Source organism: Myotis brandtii, unplaced genomic scaffold, assembly GCF_000412655.1.
Source record: "Myotis brandtii unplaced genomic scaffold, ASM41265v1 scaffold177, whole genome shotgun sequence".
NCBI lineage: Eukaryota > Metazoa > Chordata > Mammalia > Chiroptera > Vespertilionidae > Myotis > Myotis brandtii.
The window spans coordinates 686942-702701 of NW_005356555.1; the positions used below are offsets into that span (position 1 = coordinate 686942).

Below are 15760 nucleotides of genomic sequence, written 5' to 3' on the forward strand. Positions count from 1 at the left end.
GCCGGATCTCCAGCTCCGAGCTGCAGCGGGACCTGCGTGCATTTTCTTGGTGGCGCCCCACGTCCTGCTTTCTCCCCCAAGGGTTTCTGTCAAACTCTGTCGCAGCGCCGCGCCGCTGACCCCGAGCGGGAGAGCGGGATCTACCCGAGGCAGGCGCTTTCCAGGCTGGGCGCCTGTGTCCAGGAGTCCCCAGCTGTCCTCTCTTCCTCCTCCTCTTCCTCCAGCTGCTTGAAGCAGCGGCTCTTTGTTCCTCACTCATTGGCCTGGCTTATCATACATAAATGCCCTGGGAGGCTTGGGTATTACTCGGAGTGGTGCGCGTTGAGAGGTAGGGTGCCAGGAAGGAAAGGGATGGACTGTAGGTGAAGTGGAAGGTGGAAGGGTGAGCCAAGAGTCTAGGGGTCCAGGCTCAGAAACCCCACCTCTCCAGCCGGTGAAACAGGAGTTCCGCTCTCTCGGCTGCCTGTTTGGGGAGAGCCGGGACATCGGGAGCTGAGGGCATTGGTGATGCAGACGCACAGCGGGAAGGTAGCCACCCAGAATGAGGGGCAGCTCGTTCTGAGGTGTGTTTAGTCTGGTGTCTGGCTTGTGAACTCCAGAGTGGTTTCTCAGCCAGCTCCCTTGCTGAGACAGAGGGCACTTTTAAAGGTAGGAGCCAGACATCTTTATTCATTCCATCCCATTTTGCCATCAGAGTAAAACTGAGAATGACTTTGTGAGATTCACTGGGTGGATTGTAATTTCACATCCATAGCTTGCTCCATCTCCAAGGTTCGTAGGTGGAAAGCAAAGCGCTAGGGGAGAAGGTTTTGCTGCTTCATTCCCCTGGCAGGTCCTGTCTCTGCAGACTAAGTCCAATGAAAGCCCAGCTTGTCCCCCCACCTCTGTTTATCTACCTGGTGAAACTCTGTGGAGGGGCCCTGGGGAGGTGGGATGGCTGAGAAGAATCAGTTTGATGAGAAGATGGTATGGCCTCAGGTTAAATGTTGGAACAGTGTTAAAGCAAGTAGCATCTTCTTACTCTGTTTTGGAGGAAGGGATGTGAACATATGACTTGTAGGAAGGAAAGTGCGATTCTGCAAAGAAGGGTATCTTTCTGTAGCAGGGAGGGAAGTCATGACAGTACTACATGGTCTTAGCTCTTTCCGCTCATTGGGCCACCAAGCTTCTTCAGGAAGCAGGGTTAGCTGTAATATTTAAATTCATGATGTTGAATTCTAACTTGAAAATTTTATAAGATATATTTACTGCATAACTTTTGCTTTGAAAGGAGAATCTTTTGAAACCAGGTAGGCTGGTAAATTTGTACTGCTCCCTCCCTCCCTTCCTTTTCCTTTTTCCTATAAGCAATATGGAGGTAATTTGAATGATAAGATCCCATTATTCCAATAGCCCTTCAGAACTTTAATCTCTTCTTAAAATGCAGCTGCTTTGAGCATTTATGATGCTATCAGTAATTGGCATAATTGTGTTAGTAAGTAGCCAAGATACACTATGAGAACTGAGCAATTAATCTCATCACTTTCTAGATACATAGACGTGGGCTCCTTAAATTTGAATTTAACCGTAAACTGTCCATGTTTATCCCTCTTCTCTTGCCAAGTACATCCTGAGATTAAAAGTGAAAACCAGTCATTAAGAGAGACCCTTGAAAGACCTGTACAACCATAGCATGTTGCCTCTGTTTTATACCCAGGTTCATTAATTTATTTGAGGACTACCTTCAGCATCTGTTACTCTGTTTCAAGATAAAATAGAACAGCCTTCGTAACCCTCCAAACCTGTCCTCTATTTAGGAACAGGATTTGCTCCCACTCTAGCAGAATTTAATAATAACTACATAATAACCCAGGAATAATAATAGCTGGTCTTTAGGTTCTCATTTTGTGTTTACAGAGCACATTTTCTATAGTTCATTATTTGCTTCATTTTATGGAGAGAGGAAACCGAGGTTGATAAAAACGTGACTTGTCAGTGATCATATTAGTAAATGGAGATGCTGGGACTTGAACAAAAGTCTGATTATTTTTTCCAGCTGCCAAAATTCTAATGTGACATTTTTTCATTTACAGATAATCTTATTCAGGCTTTAGTGAACAGTATCTTTTTGAAGGGTCAGATTAGCATATTTTAACTTTTTATAATAAAAAACAACACTACTGGTTTATCTGTAGGAAAATTTTTATCCCAGAAAAGAAATCACAAATTAATAAATGATGTATATGATGTTCCCCATACCTGCCTATTATACATAATCTTATACCACCACTAGACATAGTTTCCCTACTCCCACCCTAGTTCAGGATAACCCACCGAAAAACTGATACTACAGAAAGACATGGGCAAGCCCATGTGCATTTAGAATTATATAATATTAAATATTTTTGTAATATTCCTCAAATAAAAAGTTTATTTTTCCTATCTTTGTGGTGCTTCAAGTTAAGGCTCTCTTTATCTAGGGGTCTATATTGTACTGAGAAGACTATAAATAAAATTTGGGGTACATTTTCACTGGACCAGAAAGTGCTGGATAAAATATTTATTTTCTCTTCAACAATGGGAGTGTTATAGTGATCTATAACTTCCCCTTTATGTAATAGTGTTAAAGCATCAGGAGAAGGAGGAGAACGTACGGGAGAAATATAGTGAGTGACCTTTGTTTTATAAGTGAGGAACGAACTGATAATGTATATTTTCTTAATACACAGTGCACTACCTTTTCTGTCTGTTTTGGGCACTGGCAATGGCTTGTGAACTCACAAAGAAAGGGTAACTAGCTTTGATGTTAAATGCCAAGGTAAAGTTTATGGCCAAGAGAGGACTAGGGGTGGGGATAATATGTGTGGTAGGATTTCCATTTTTCAAATCCCTTCTTTTCGTTCATGTTTATTATGAAATAGAAATTATCTTCGGTTGGAAATTGTAAACTTTAAAGCCATGGTTCTCCATCATTACAAAAACCAGGAAGCTTTTATTTAATACTCGAAGATTTCAAAGTTTTTGACTTGTTTAAAGTCTTACTTTTTATTTATGATGATTGCTAATATTTAATGACAAAGTGATTATTTCATATCACTCCACTGAATATTTATTGTAACTAATGACCACGGCATCTTCCTGTATTTGTAAAATAGTAGTACATATGTGTGTGAGACAGATTAAGTCTGTAGACCTCTGCCAGGACCCTGAAGTCCTCAGGTAGGACCACAGTAAAACAACTGCTCCCTGCTGAAACTACTGAACAGGTGATGTAAAATGTGCTGTGTGTTAGCCATCAGGTTATCAAGATTCCCAGGTGGAATTTTCCCTCTTTGTTGTACATTAAATACATGGTGCGTCAAGTCCTGACTTTGGATCTGCTCTGGTTTCTGGGTTACTTGCTTTTCATGGTCACTTTGGAGGTCTTGCAGTTACTCACCCATGGGAACTGCGTTTCTTCTAAGAGCATGCTCCCTACAGTACTTCTGTGCCCATCCCTGCCTTATGTTTGTAGAGTCAGGACTCTGACACTATTTGCAGAATAAAAGCTGTCACAACTACCACCGCCAGCAGCCTTACATTCATTTCCCAGAAGCTAAAAGACACTTCCCAACCATGACTTTTTCAGTTTTCAATAAATATATGGGAGGAGAGAGATTATTTATTCCCCTATTCTGTAGTGGAAAAAACTGACACGTTAGTTAATATTGAATCCATCAGTCTCTGGTTTCCATGCCTGTTGCCGTGGCTTGGGTGTTCTGTTTAAGGTGGGGTAGGCAGAGCGCCAAAGTCTCTTAGGGTTAGTGAATGATGTTCTTTTTTCCTGGTTAAAAAAAAAAATCACTTCCTACTTATGGAGCACCTTGTTTGTGCTAGACAGTTTACATCAACTATCTCTGATCCTTCCGGTGTTGTGCAGGGCAGGTCATATCCCCTTTTTATAGATGATGAAACTAAGGCAGGCAGAGATTGTAACATTTTTTTTATGGTTGTCTTTTCTTTTTAAAAAAATGTTTTTTAATTTAAAAAAAATTTTAATTACAGTTGACATACAATATTACATTAGTTTCTGGTGTACAACAGATTGATTAAACATTTATATGACTTACTAAGTGATCACCCCATAAGGAGATTATGACTTATCCACGTGGACTCGAATCCATGTTTGTCAGTCCCCACAGTAAAACATTCCCCTCATTACATCTGCTTCTTTCTCTGTCCTTAAGCTCAACTATAAAGAGAAATGGGAATCTTTCGTTTAGTGTTTCCTACCTTTTCAGCAAAGGTTCAGTTAAAACCACATAGACTATGCAGACTTTAGGAATACAGACATATAGAGTCAACCTTTTAATATGTTTGGCTTTTATGCAGTATGTATTTGCTTCTCAAGGAGCCTAGATATATTAGATCTATTGGTGAGAGTTTCTTGAGACAATTTTGTCCAAAGTGGTATTGCTGGATCTTAGGAGATGAGCATACTAATTGTACTAGGAACCGTGCAGGTGGTTGTCAGGTTTATGTCCCAGGTTTACTTTTTAATTTTCCTTTTCTGTGAATTGGGTCTCTTGCCTTTTTCTTGTAAGAGGTTCCTTAAAAGAATTCTTTTGGAGTTCCCTGTATATTCTAGAAATTAATCTCTTACCTTTAGTTATCAGAGATATTTTCTCCTAGTATGTCAATTGCCTGATAACTTTGCCTATGCACATTTCATTAACTAACAACAAATAAATTTGCATGTAGTTGAACCCACCAATTTTCAATATTGCAGTCTATGCATTTTGAGTTATTTAAGAAATCCTTTTCTATTCTGGACTCACAATATAGTCTCTCCTTACTTCATTAGCTTTATAGTCTTATTCGTATTTGCGTTTTTTAAACTATTTGGAATTTAAGCCATGAGGTAAAAACCTATTTTTATTTTTTAAAAACTGCTTCGATTGTGAGCCAGTTTCCCCACCACTACTTACCAAACAGTCCATTCTTCACAGATTTTTTGGTGCTATCTCTGGCATATACATGCACATTTAAACGGCTCTCTTTCTGAGATCTCTAGTTCACATGGCATAGTTGTGTATTCCTGGGTCATTGATATACTTTTTAAATGACTGTGGCTTTGAAATATTCTTACCTTGTTACATGTACATTATTATATTACTAGCTTTCATTAGCATGATTGATATAAATTTAAAAGTGCAAAAATATTTTAGGTAGATTTTTTTGCCCTTGTTTGCATCTGTGTTAACTCTTTATATCTGCACACATATTTTCTGGAAATGTGTTTACTTCTCTGGGAACATTCTTTAACTTATTTAGTAACATAATTTAATCTTAACATTCCTAATATTACATTTCCTTCTCCATTTTATTGTTACTATTATTATTTAGCAGTCATGGCTGCCTTTCATACTTGGTCATCTGTGTAGCACAGTGGGTGTCTCACTTCAAAGGCTTCTCTTTCCTCTCCAGTTCTCTGCATGTGCTTATCGAGCTGGCATGTGCTTTCCTGGTATGGCTTTTGGATGAATGTTTTATGAGGTGTGATGCTGTAATACATGGCTGAATACCCTTGAAAGCCTGTTAATTATAGATGTCTCTTTATTAATGGGAAAACATTGCTAGTTTCAACTTGGATCTCCACGTTTACTTTTCTCCATGCTGTACTCGGTGCACTGGTGGGTCTCATTCCTCCTCCAGTTTCCAACTTACGTCACACTGAATGCTAGTCACCTTGTTTGATAAGTGGGCATTTACATCCCTATGCAGAATACAGTGTACTATTTCCTTAGTTTATGAAATGGGATGAAGCCATGCTACATATAACATGGCTTATAAGTAAATTTGAAATTATTGTGGGGACAAATTGTGGTCTCAAAATATATATGGCATGACCTGGTTCATCTAAAACCAAAGACGTTACGCTTAGCCATAAGTTCCAGAATTATATTGGTGATAAGCTGGATTTTCTTTTGTTTGTGGTTCTTAAGGTACTTTATGAATATAAGAGAGGGTTGCAGTTGAACTACTGAAATTTACTAAGCTTGCACAAAGTCTGATAAAATTGTAATGTAGAATGTTCTAGAATCCAAACCTATTTAGACAGATGAAAGCAATGTCCTTGGACTGTTGGAAGGGTTTTTCTATTGTGCCTTAAACAGGATTTATTAGGTATTCACTGAGTTTGAGTATAACAGCCCCAGCTACTGACCTGACTGAACTTACTCAGGAGAGGACTTCAAACGGGAGGATGCTTTCCAGTTCTCATTCAGGTTCCTCTGTGCTCACTGCACAGCTGTCAGATCCACCTGTCTTACCTGCCTTCTCTCTTATTCAATTATTCTGACAGCCAAGCTACTTCATCCATTCAGCAGACATTTGCTGAGCCCTGAACTTAAATCCTCGTTCCCTTATCTCTCTTCCTCCTACCTGCTGTGTACCAGTCATTGTGCTAAGTTCTGAAGATACAATGTATCTATGACACAGTGCCTGACCTCCAAAGATAGACACATAAATCATTAACTGGATCTTAGAATGTGAGGCACTTTACAGCAATACCTGTGGTAAATAATAATGGTGAGTGGGGTACAAAGGAGGGAGTGATTTGTTTTCTCGTTAGTAAGGAAATCATATAGGAGGGGATTTTGGTGGTGAAGATTGAAGGAATAGGATAGTATTATTTACTGGGCTTAATCGGAGGTGGGTTAAAGCAGAAGAAACTGCCCAGGTTCAGAGCCCAGAATTGCTCAGTGTGTGAGGAACACGCAATATGAGTGACTGGAGCAGAGAGGTCATGGTGCAGGGGGGAGAGGCTGGAGGTGCCTCTATGCACATTCTTGGTCCAGCTTACCTAGGGCCATACATGCTCCTTCTGGCAGTGCAGGCTTTGTCCTAAGAGAACTGTGGAACCGTCAAAGGTGAAATTAATGCTCAAATAACTGTCTTCAGATAATGTTACAAGGAAGCAAGGAGAAGTGCAGTGGCTGTTTAAAAATCCAGCTAGAAATTGTGAAGACTGGAACTAAGGCAAAGGCGGTGTGAAAGAAAAGGAGAGCAGGTGGATTTGAGAATAATTTAGTAGAAAGAATTACTGATTTGATGGAAAGTAGGGGGAGGGGACAGAGGGAGGAAGAAGAAAGGGGACTGTTGATGTCCCTGGTTGGGAAGATCCACTGTGTGAGGTGTCATTAGTCAGGGTGGAAACAGAGAGGGGCAAGTTTGGAGAGAGAATAGTGAGTTCAGTGTGAAAAGTCGGGGTGCCTGTGTGGCATTCAGCCATTTTGAGGCCTAGGCCCCAGGAGAGAAGTCAGGGCTGGAGACATGTGTTGGGAAGTGACTAAAGCTGGAGGTTGGTTGTAGCCATGCATGTGGTTGAGGTCCATCAGGGGTGGCCAGGGGACCAAATTCTGAGCAGACAGAAGAAGAGGAAAGAGAATGAGGATCAGGAAATCTTCATTAGTAACAGTGAGCACCAGGGTGGTTTTTTTGTTTTTGTTTCCATATATTCTTTTGTTTCTTTATATTTTGGTTGAGAATACTGTTGTAGCTAAAGTAGAAGAGAGAACAATGATGGAATAAGGTTCCATATAATCCTTACAACAATACCCCCTGAAATAATTATTGTTATTTTATTATTTATATATTTTTATTGATTTCAAAGAGGAAGGGAGAGGGAGAGGGAGAGATGGAAACATCAATGATAGAATCATTGATCAGCTGCCTCCTGCATGCCCCCCCCCCCCCTACTCGGGATCAAGCTCACAACCCGGGCATGTGCCCTGGACAGGAATCGAACCAGGGCCCCTTTAGTCCGTAGGCTGATGCTCTATCTACTGAGCCAAACCAGCTAGGGCATTATTGTTATAGAAAAGCTATTTTTCTAAAGCTTGGGTAAGCAACTCGCCACCTAGCCCAGGTAATAAATAAGTAGGGAAAAGCTGTATGGCCTGTTGGAGGCCACAGGAAGGTCAGGTAAAGCACGGATTGAAACGAGACTGGATTTGGGAACCAGGTATTCAGTGGATAGTCAGAAGAGTTCTAAAGTCTAAAAGTCGATGTCATGGGTGAGGAAAGAGGAGGAGTTGAGAAGTGGGGGCACCGAGTGTAGCGAGTTGTGTGTGTGTGTGTGTGTGTGTGTGTACACATTAGTCCATGAAGGAGTATTTTGTGTGCATAGTGGTGACTGGAGCTTATGTTTTGGTTGAGAATACTGGAGGGACTAAAGGTGGAAGGGAGAACAACTAATAGAGTGAGGTTCCTGAAAAGATAGGGCGGCCGGGGTCTGGTATACAAACGTGCTCAAAGGGGCTGTCTTGGGAGGGAATAGGGAAATTCATTCTTTTTGGGGCAGGAGAGGACTCAGTAAAGCTCTGTCTGATGGTAGGTAAATGTGCACGTGGAGGGGAAGGAAGTCGACAAAGTTCATTCCTGATGGCTTGTGTTTCCTCAGTAAAGTAGGAGCAGGTGAAATCCACTGAGAGTGGGGAGGCCTGGAGAAGACATTTGAAAGTTAGTAACAATTAACTTGGAAAAAGGAGCTCATTGATTTAGGATGAGTAATAGTCCTGTGTCATCTGAGGGCCCTGTCGGGGTTTGGTCCGTGGGGATTCGGTGCTGGTGGGTTGTTGTTTTTTTGTTTTCTGCCTGATAAAGCTGAATACCATAAATGACCTTTTAAAATAAAACACAGGCCTTGCCTGAAATGTTAAGATGGTGATTCAAGGAAGCTTACGGGTGTGGGAGGAAGGGAGAGAGAGCAGGACAAAAGGAAAACTGGTTCTTCCGTTAACTGAGGATGGCCTCAGGGAAGTCAGCTAATGTCTCTGAGCCTCGGTTTCTTCATCTTTCAGTGGAGGAAGTTACACTAAATGTCCTCTCAAGTCGCTTGTAATTTTCAGAACTTCTGTGAGGCTCGTACACCATTAGACAAATATGAGTGGACAGAAGAATAAGAGTGGTTAGGTTCCTGTCATTTATCATTCATGACTTCTTCTGAGAGCAACTGTCATGCCAGTGCCTTTGGGGATTTGACAACATGAGACCAGGACAGCTGTCAGTTGGCCGCGCCCAAGTGTTCCGCTGCTCTGCTGCCCTGCCCCTGGCATTGGGAGAGAGGAGGTGTGGCAGGAAAGGGGAACGGGAACATGGGGCTGTGATGGGAGTTGTGCAAGGAAGGCGTAGGGAGGGTGGGTTTGCTGTGTGCCCTGGCCCCCTGAGCCAGCAGCGGGTCATTTCATAAAGGTGGTGATGATGATGGTCTTTGTATGGTTGCATTTTATTTTCACTGGGTTTGTTTCTCCCTCTTGGTGAAACGTGTGGCATGTAGAAGAAAATCCAACAGTTGGAGAAGGCTAAGCATATGTACAGCATCTTACCTTAAGTTTTTCCTACCTCCCATCGCCTTCTCTACACTTTGGTTTTTCTTTGCCTATAGAAATCAGAAGTAGTTTGAAGCATTTCAACCCTCTTCTCGATTGGGTATGTGCTTCCCCAGGAAGGTTTACCCTTCAAAGCCATTTAACTGTCTCGGCCTCCTATTAAGAAGAACAGGAATGACATCGTGAAGCCCTAGAGGTGTGGCTAGATTTGAAAGGTGAATCCAGGTCACATGAGCGGCTCCAGAGATTGCTGTAATAATTGTAGCAAGCCCAGACAGGTGACAGGACACTCTTTTGAAAATTAAGCTTCTAATCTTTCTCTATGCTGTTACATATTTGAGAGAAATTTGAGCATTTCTTTTTTTCCTCATTAAGCTATTACACAACTTAATGCTTGGAAAATTCTTCCCAGGAAGAAACAGGGTGTAACAGTGTGAGTGAGACATTTAAAAAAAATTTACCCTTTTAGCTGAAGTCTGGGAATACTAGTCTCTTCCCACCCCATTGCTGTAGTTTCTTTCTGAAAGTCTCAATTTCTCCGTATAATTAAATATTCTTCAAAGTGAAACATAGTTAAAAAGTTAAAGCCATTTAAACTGTAACATTAAAACATAGTCTAAAATTGTGTTCTTCCATTTCCTGAGAACCAACAGGAAAGATTTGCTTTCTCAAAATAAACTATGTAGCCTGACTGTGAAGTCAGTGGTGGAGATCAAAGATTCCCACATCATCTCAAAATGGGAAATTCTCAGTCATGTTTTCTAACCTCAGAAAATCAAATGTAATAATGCTAGAAGAACAACAACAACACGAGGAGCCAGCATATGTGTGTACATTTTAGAAACACACCTTTAGTATATGTGAAATCGTCTGAGCCTAAATGCGAACTGTCTAATATGTCTAGGAGAGGCCATTTCCAAGGTGTGTTTCATTGGTATGGGTGTGTTAGACATGCAGCAACGGAACGTGCCCTTCCGGGCATTAAATTTAGGAAGAATAGAGGAAAGCCATATAACAACTACACATGAACTTGCTAGATCAGTAAATTATCTCATAGCTCTGCTAGTAAGAAAAGTTTAGCAGCTTCTGTTAAACAGTGAACTATATACATTCAAGAAGGAATCGGCTACAGTAGTTTCATTTAAATGTATACCTATATACATATATACACATACATTCTCAGGTAGGAATAAGCACATTTGTTAATGTTTCTCTGCTTCTAGAAACAAGGAGTGAGAGCCCCTTTTAAAGATAGGTAATCTGTTGTGTTATGGCTGGCAGATTTGTTTGTGAGATACAAACAAAAAAGGTTAGGGAGATTCTGTGTTAAGTGTTCATCAGTTAATTTGTGGGTTCAAATAATATACAATTCTATATTCCTCAAATAGTACAAAATGGGTCAACATTTTGAAATGTTGGACAGTACTTATACATATTGGGAAAATTATATATACATTGAGACATTTATGGACTATATCTCAATAGATTAGTTTTTTACTGCACCTGTCTTTTTAAAAAGGTAGAAAAACAGATTTCAGTTCCTTCCTTTATTTTTAACCTATCTCTTTATATTTAGACGGGTTTCTTGTAGATAACATATGTTTTGGTCTGTGTTGTCTTTTCTTTTTAAAATATTCTCTGACAGTCTATGTCGTTGAATTGCCATGTTTGGATGATTCACATTTAATTTGATTATTGATATAGTTGAGCTAATATCTACCATGTTTGTAACTGTTTTCTATTTGCTGCATTTGCTCTTTATCTTTTCCCTTTTTAGAAATTTCTGTCTTCTGTGGGTTTAAGTGAACATTTTATATAATTCCATTTCATCTCCTCTTTTAGCCTACCAAGTTACACTTCCTTTACATTTTTAGTGGTTACCCTAAAAATACCCCAACAAAAACATTGTGTGTGTAGGCATAGAAAAAAAATTGGTAGGATATATACCACGATGTTAAGATTAGTTATCTTTGGGTGGTAGCATTATACATGACTTTTACTTTCTTTTTTATAGTTTTCTGTATTTACATTTTTTGTAGTAGCAAGCAGATATTTCTTTTATAATCAGAAACAGCAAGGCTCTTTTCATTTTGAAGAAAAAGGAAGAGTTTAAACAAACTGAGAATCTCTCATGGTCCTACAGTTTATATACCCTCTCTCTGTTTCCAGCTTGAGATGAGCACATTGTCCGGCAACCATCAGCACTCCCCTGGCAGGAAGAGGGCAGCAGTTTTGCTGCTCCTCACCTTGCACTGGGAAGGTTGTCAGCTCCAGTCCTGTACCTGCTCTGCCTGCAAAGTGAGAATGAACCCGCAGAATGACTTAGGCTTCCACTTAATACAGAGTTCACCAAACCCCTCTCTTGCTGCATAATTAAGTTCTTGTCTACATAGAATGTCTTTATGCCTTTCACCTGTTTTTCAGGAAGCAATGAATACACTAAGAACACCTGAAAACTAGTTTAAAGCATAGCTTTTCACACAAAACTTGCAATAGTTCTTTGGTTTGTTGGTATGAAACCTGCTCTGTTTGGACAGCTGTTAGGGGTACTGTCTATGGTAATAAGTGAAGAGATTGTAACTAGTTGAGGTTGTTGGTCTGTCTGGATTTCAAGAAATTTGGTCCCCCTTGTGAGATTTTAGAGAAAATCACCATTACTGTTCTTTTGATGTTGACTATATCTTCTGAATTTATTTGTGATTTCATGTAAACTAAATCCAATTTAAGGCTTAAGAAAGCGGCATGGCTCAGTGCAAATAGATGAAATGTAGATATAAAAAAAAATGGTTTTATTATCAACTTATCTGTCAGGTGTTTTTAAGAAAAACATTCTATATAATAAAACCCTAATATGCAAATCGACCGAACGGTGGAACGACCACCAAGGGGCAAGACGCTCAATGCAGGAGCTGACCCCTGCCCACAGGCCCAAGGCCAGCCAAGGTGGGTGCCAGCAGGGGGACTCCCCCCCCCCATCGCCCCACTGGTTGCCCTGCAGAGGGAGGCAACCGGCGGCAGTGGGTGGGGCTGGCGAGAGGGCAGCGCCAGGCCAGTCAAGATGGGTGTGGGGACGGGGGGAACTCCCCCGAGCATCCCACCAGTTGCCCCACAGATCAGCTGATCTCCAGCCAGGCCTAGGGACCCTACCTATGCACAAATGTCGTGCATCGGGCCTCTAGTAAACTTTATAAAATATCATAGTTTGTTGGCCTGGAAAATTGGGGCAATTCTCTTCTGCCACTTACCTGCTTAATCCAAGTAAACAAAAGACAAGTGAAGCTTTTTGAGTCTTATGAAAGGAAAGTCTAGAAAAGCAAACAATATTTTTCTCTATTTTCAGGTGAAAAAATTGTAGTCTCGATTTTAATATATTTTATTAAAGTCAGGAAATATAATTTAAGGTAAGAAATGAAGTGGCAGTCACATTGTTTGAAGCTAATAGAATTAAACATTTTGCTATAAATAAAAACTTAGAAAAAATATGAAGTAATTGTAAAAAAACAATTCATTCACAATACATTGATTGCTATAGTGGTTTTATAATAGATACAAATTTTGAAGGGAATGCAAAAATATAAACAAATTTAATAAGTTTTCTTTATAATATTTTAATGTTAGGTACTTTATAAGGAGTGGTTAGATGTCAATTTCTGGGATAGTTAAGTTTAAATGTTAATGAATGTATATTTGCAATTTAAATTATATTAGTGGAATAGAAGGTATGGGGCATAAGGGTAATTCGACTTTTTTTTTTTTTGCTAATATTTGAAGGAGAGACAATACATGAAAATAATAGTGATGAAACAATGATGAAAATTCTATGGGTTTGTTATTTTGTTAGCCCATTTATCTAAGCATTACCTGTGTTGGTCTTGGTGCTTTTAACTTGCTGCCATTGGTCCCTCACTCTGGTTTTAACTTGTCAAAGTCTACATTGTAGCTTTCTGTCTGCTTTTTTGGTCCTCCTGTGAAAATTACTTAAGTGAGATGTGATTTGGGGGTAAGAACTGTAAATGGAGGAAAGAAATAATCCTCTCATTATTTTAAATACAGGGAAAGAGGATTATCTGCAACCCTGAGATTTTGCCCCAAAAGAAATGATAGTATAATAGGTTATCTTTGCTTTTATACATGTAAACCATAATGCTCTAATAACTACTCTTAGGAAAAGGTCGGGAGCTACTAATTTCGATCTGCCTTTCGTCTCTTCATTTCATGTTGTTTCCTCTGTGTGTTTCTGGAACCATTTACTCTCTGAAAGAAGTAATGGGCTTGTGATCAGTTCAGGCCGAGAGCTGGATATCAGAGCAGTGTGCGCACAGAGAGGCTGAGCACCCTGTGTGCTTTCAGGAGGTTGACTGTAAAGAGTGAAGCAAAATTTAAAAACGGCAAATGTAAAAATACTGAGCATTAAAATCATATTTGCACAATTGCAAAATTAATGTACCTTTTATAAAATACATATAATGTATTAAACATATTAAATATTTGATGTGTTTTTCTGCTCTTAGTGTTTAATTCTAGATGAGTAAATCATATATTTTAGGGGGCAGTAATAGTAAGGCCAAAAGACAACATATTTACAATAGTCTTCAAATACTATTTACCAAGGTAGTATTCCCACTTTATGGATGGAACCCAAAAGCTAAGTAGTTAGTTTAAGTTGAAGGCCACACATTAGAGGAGCTTTTCATTGCTAAGTGAGCTTTCATCAGTGCTGGGAAAGAAAGCTAACAAATCTACTTCAGGCAGGCTTTTATCTGAACCATTTCAAGATAAAGGACATGTACAATTTAAGCTTTTCTGGAAGAAATAAAAATGTCTGTACTCTCTGATATCTCTCAAATCAGTAATATTTTCAACTAAATCTTTTATGCTAAAACTTTGATTTCTCGCTTTTTTGGCTTGCCATTTCAAAGTGAAAATGATCTTTTAGGTTTTTGCTATTAAAAAAGTAATGAATTCACATTTAAAGAAAATATAAATAAAAAAGGAGAAAATTAAAATAACCTTTATACTTATAGCTCCATAGTCAGACGATGGAGTGGTTCAAAGCTTCCGCTGTATCACTTACTAGCTGTTTGACTTTGGGCAAATTCTAGAGTCCCCAGGTATAAAACAAGAATAATTATGGTGGCTGCATCATATAGTTGTTAAGAGGATTAAGTGGTTCTTATTTGTGAAGCATGAGGAACAATGCCTAGCACAATTGTTGTTTAAACAAAATAAATGACCACCCATGTACATGGTCTTACTATCTGTGACCCCTGGAGAAGCGGGTAGAGGCAAACTCAGAGTGAAGATGGAGCAGTTCTGTGAGTGGGTGATGGGCTGAGCTATGTGGCAAGTCAGGGGAGGTGGGCCCCGGGGCCCTCTGCTTCCATTTGCCTCTGTAGTCATCCCGATAACCTGGAATATTAATGAAGTTCTGTCTCTCACTTTCAAGACATTTAAAATGATTGTGATTCTCCTTTTTGTACTTCTTGCTTTCAGGGAGCCCCCAGAAAGCACGCCTGTTTGAGATGTTTCTGTCGTAGGCTAGGCCAGACATGAATTTCAAGTCATGTTTTCCGTGGTCTGAAGTAGTTTAGTTCTTCCTTTGTTTTCTTGTGCTTTGGTGTGAAGAAGCTGCCCTGTGTATAAAGCTTTGGTGTCTTTCATGTCTCATGCATTCTTAAACTAATTCCAGTTGCTCTGACCCTTTGAGATTTTTAAATTGCTTTGTTCCAGTTTTTAAGCGTTTTGAAATATTAAAAGTGTGCATGAAGGGGGTGGGTTGTGGGAATATTTTTCCAGAGTTCTTTGTTTTTAGAAAAATGGTGAAAGTGCAGGGAGAGGTTTAATGTGCGGTTAAATTCTGCCAGGTGCATTGGTCACTTGAACTTGAGTTCCCATTTCTTTTTAATTTAAATCCTTGTTTTTGAGGCATAAAATGTAGGGCTGCAGCCTCTTAAACCTGAGTACCTCTGTGGGGCTGTTTCCCATTGTCTCATCAGAGAAAGGTCTTAAGTAGTTCTTGGCTTTGCCCTGAAGTACCATGTCAATAGTAAGGATCAAAAGATTTGGCTGGCAGTCACTCTGAGGATCTAAAAAACGCCCCCCTCCCCCCCCCCCCCAAAGAAGAAAAAATCTGTCTGTTCTCTGATTTTTGTCTTTGAACCAAGACTTTCCAAAAAGAACACAGACTTGTTTTGAATATTGCCGCCTCTGGGTGTGAGTGATTATGCAAGTCAGTAGTATTTTTGTTTGTTTTTGTGTTGTTTTTTTTAAAAAAAACTATTCATAATAGATGCAGAGGTATGAAATGGCAAGAAAAACAAAATACTTCTTCAAACAACTGAACAAAGCAGTCTTTGAATGCAGGTGGTCCTCAACTTGCAAGGATCTGCAATTCTTGTGAGAGACCATCC

General features: G+C 39.7%; 1 protein-coding gene across 5 annotated transcripts in view; it reads left to right on the plus strand.

The window, feature by feature from the left end:
* LRRC8D (leucine rich repeat containing 8 family, member D) overlaps window positions 1–15760 on the plus strand; it is a 125614-nt gene that overhangs the window by 26643 nt on the left and 83211 nt on the right. The window lies entirely within an intron of this gene.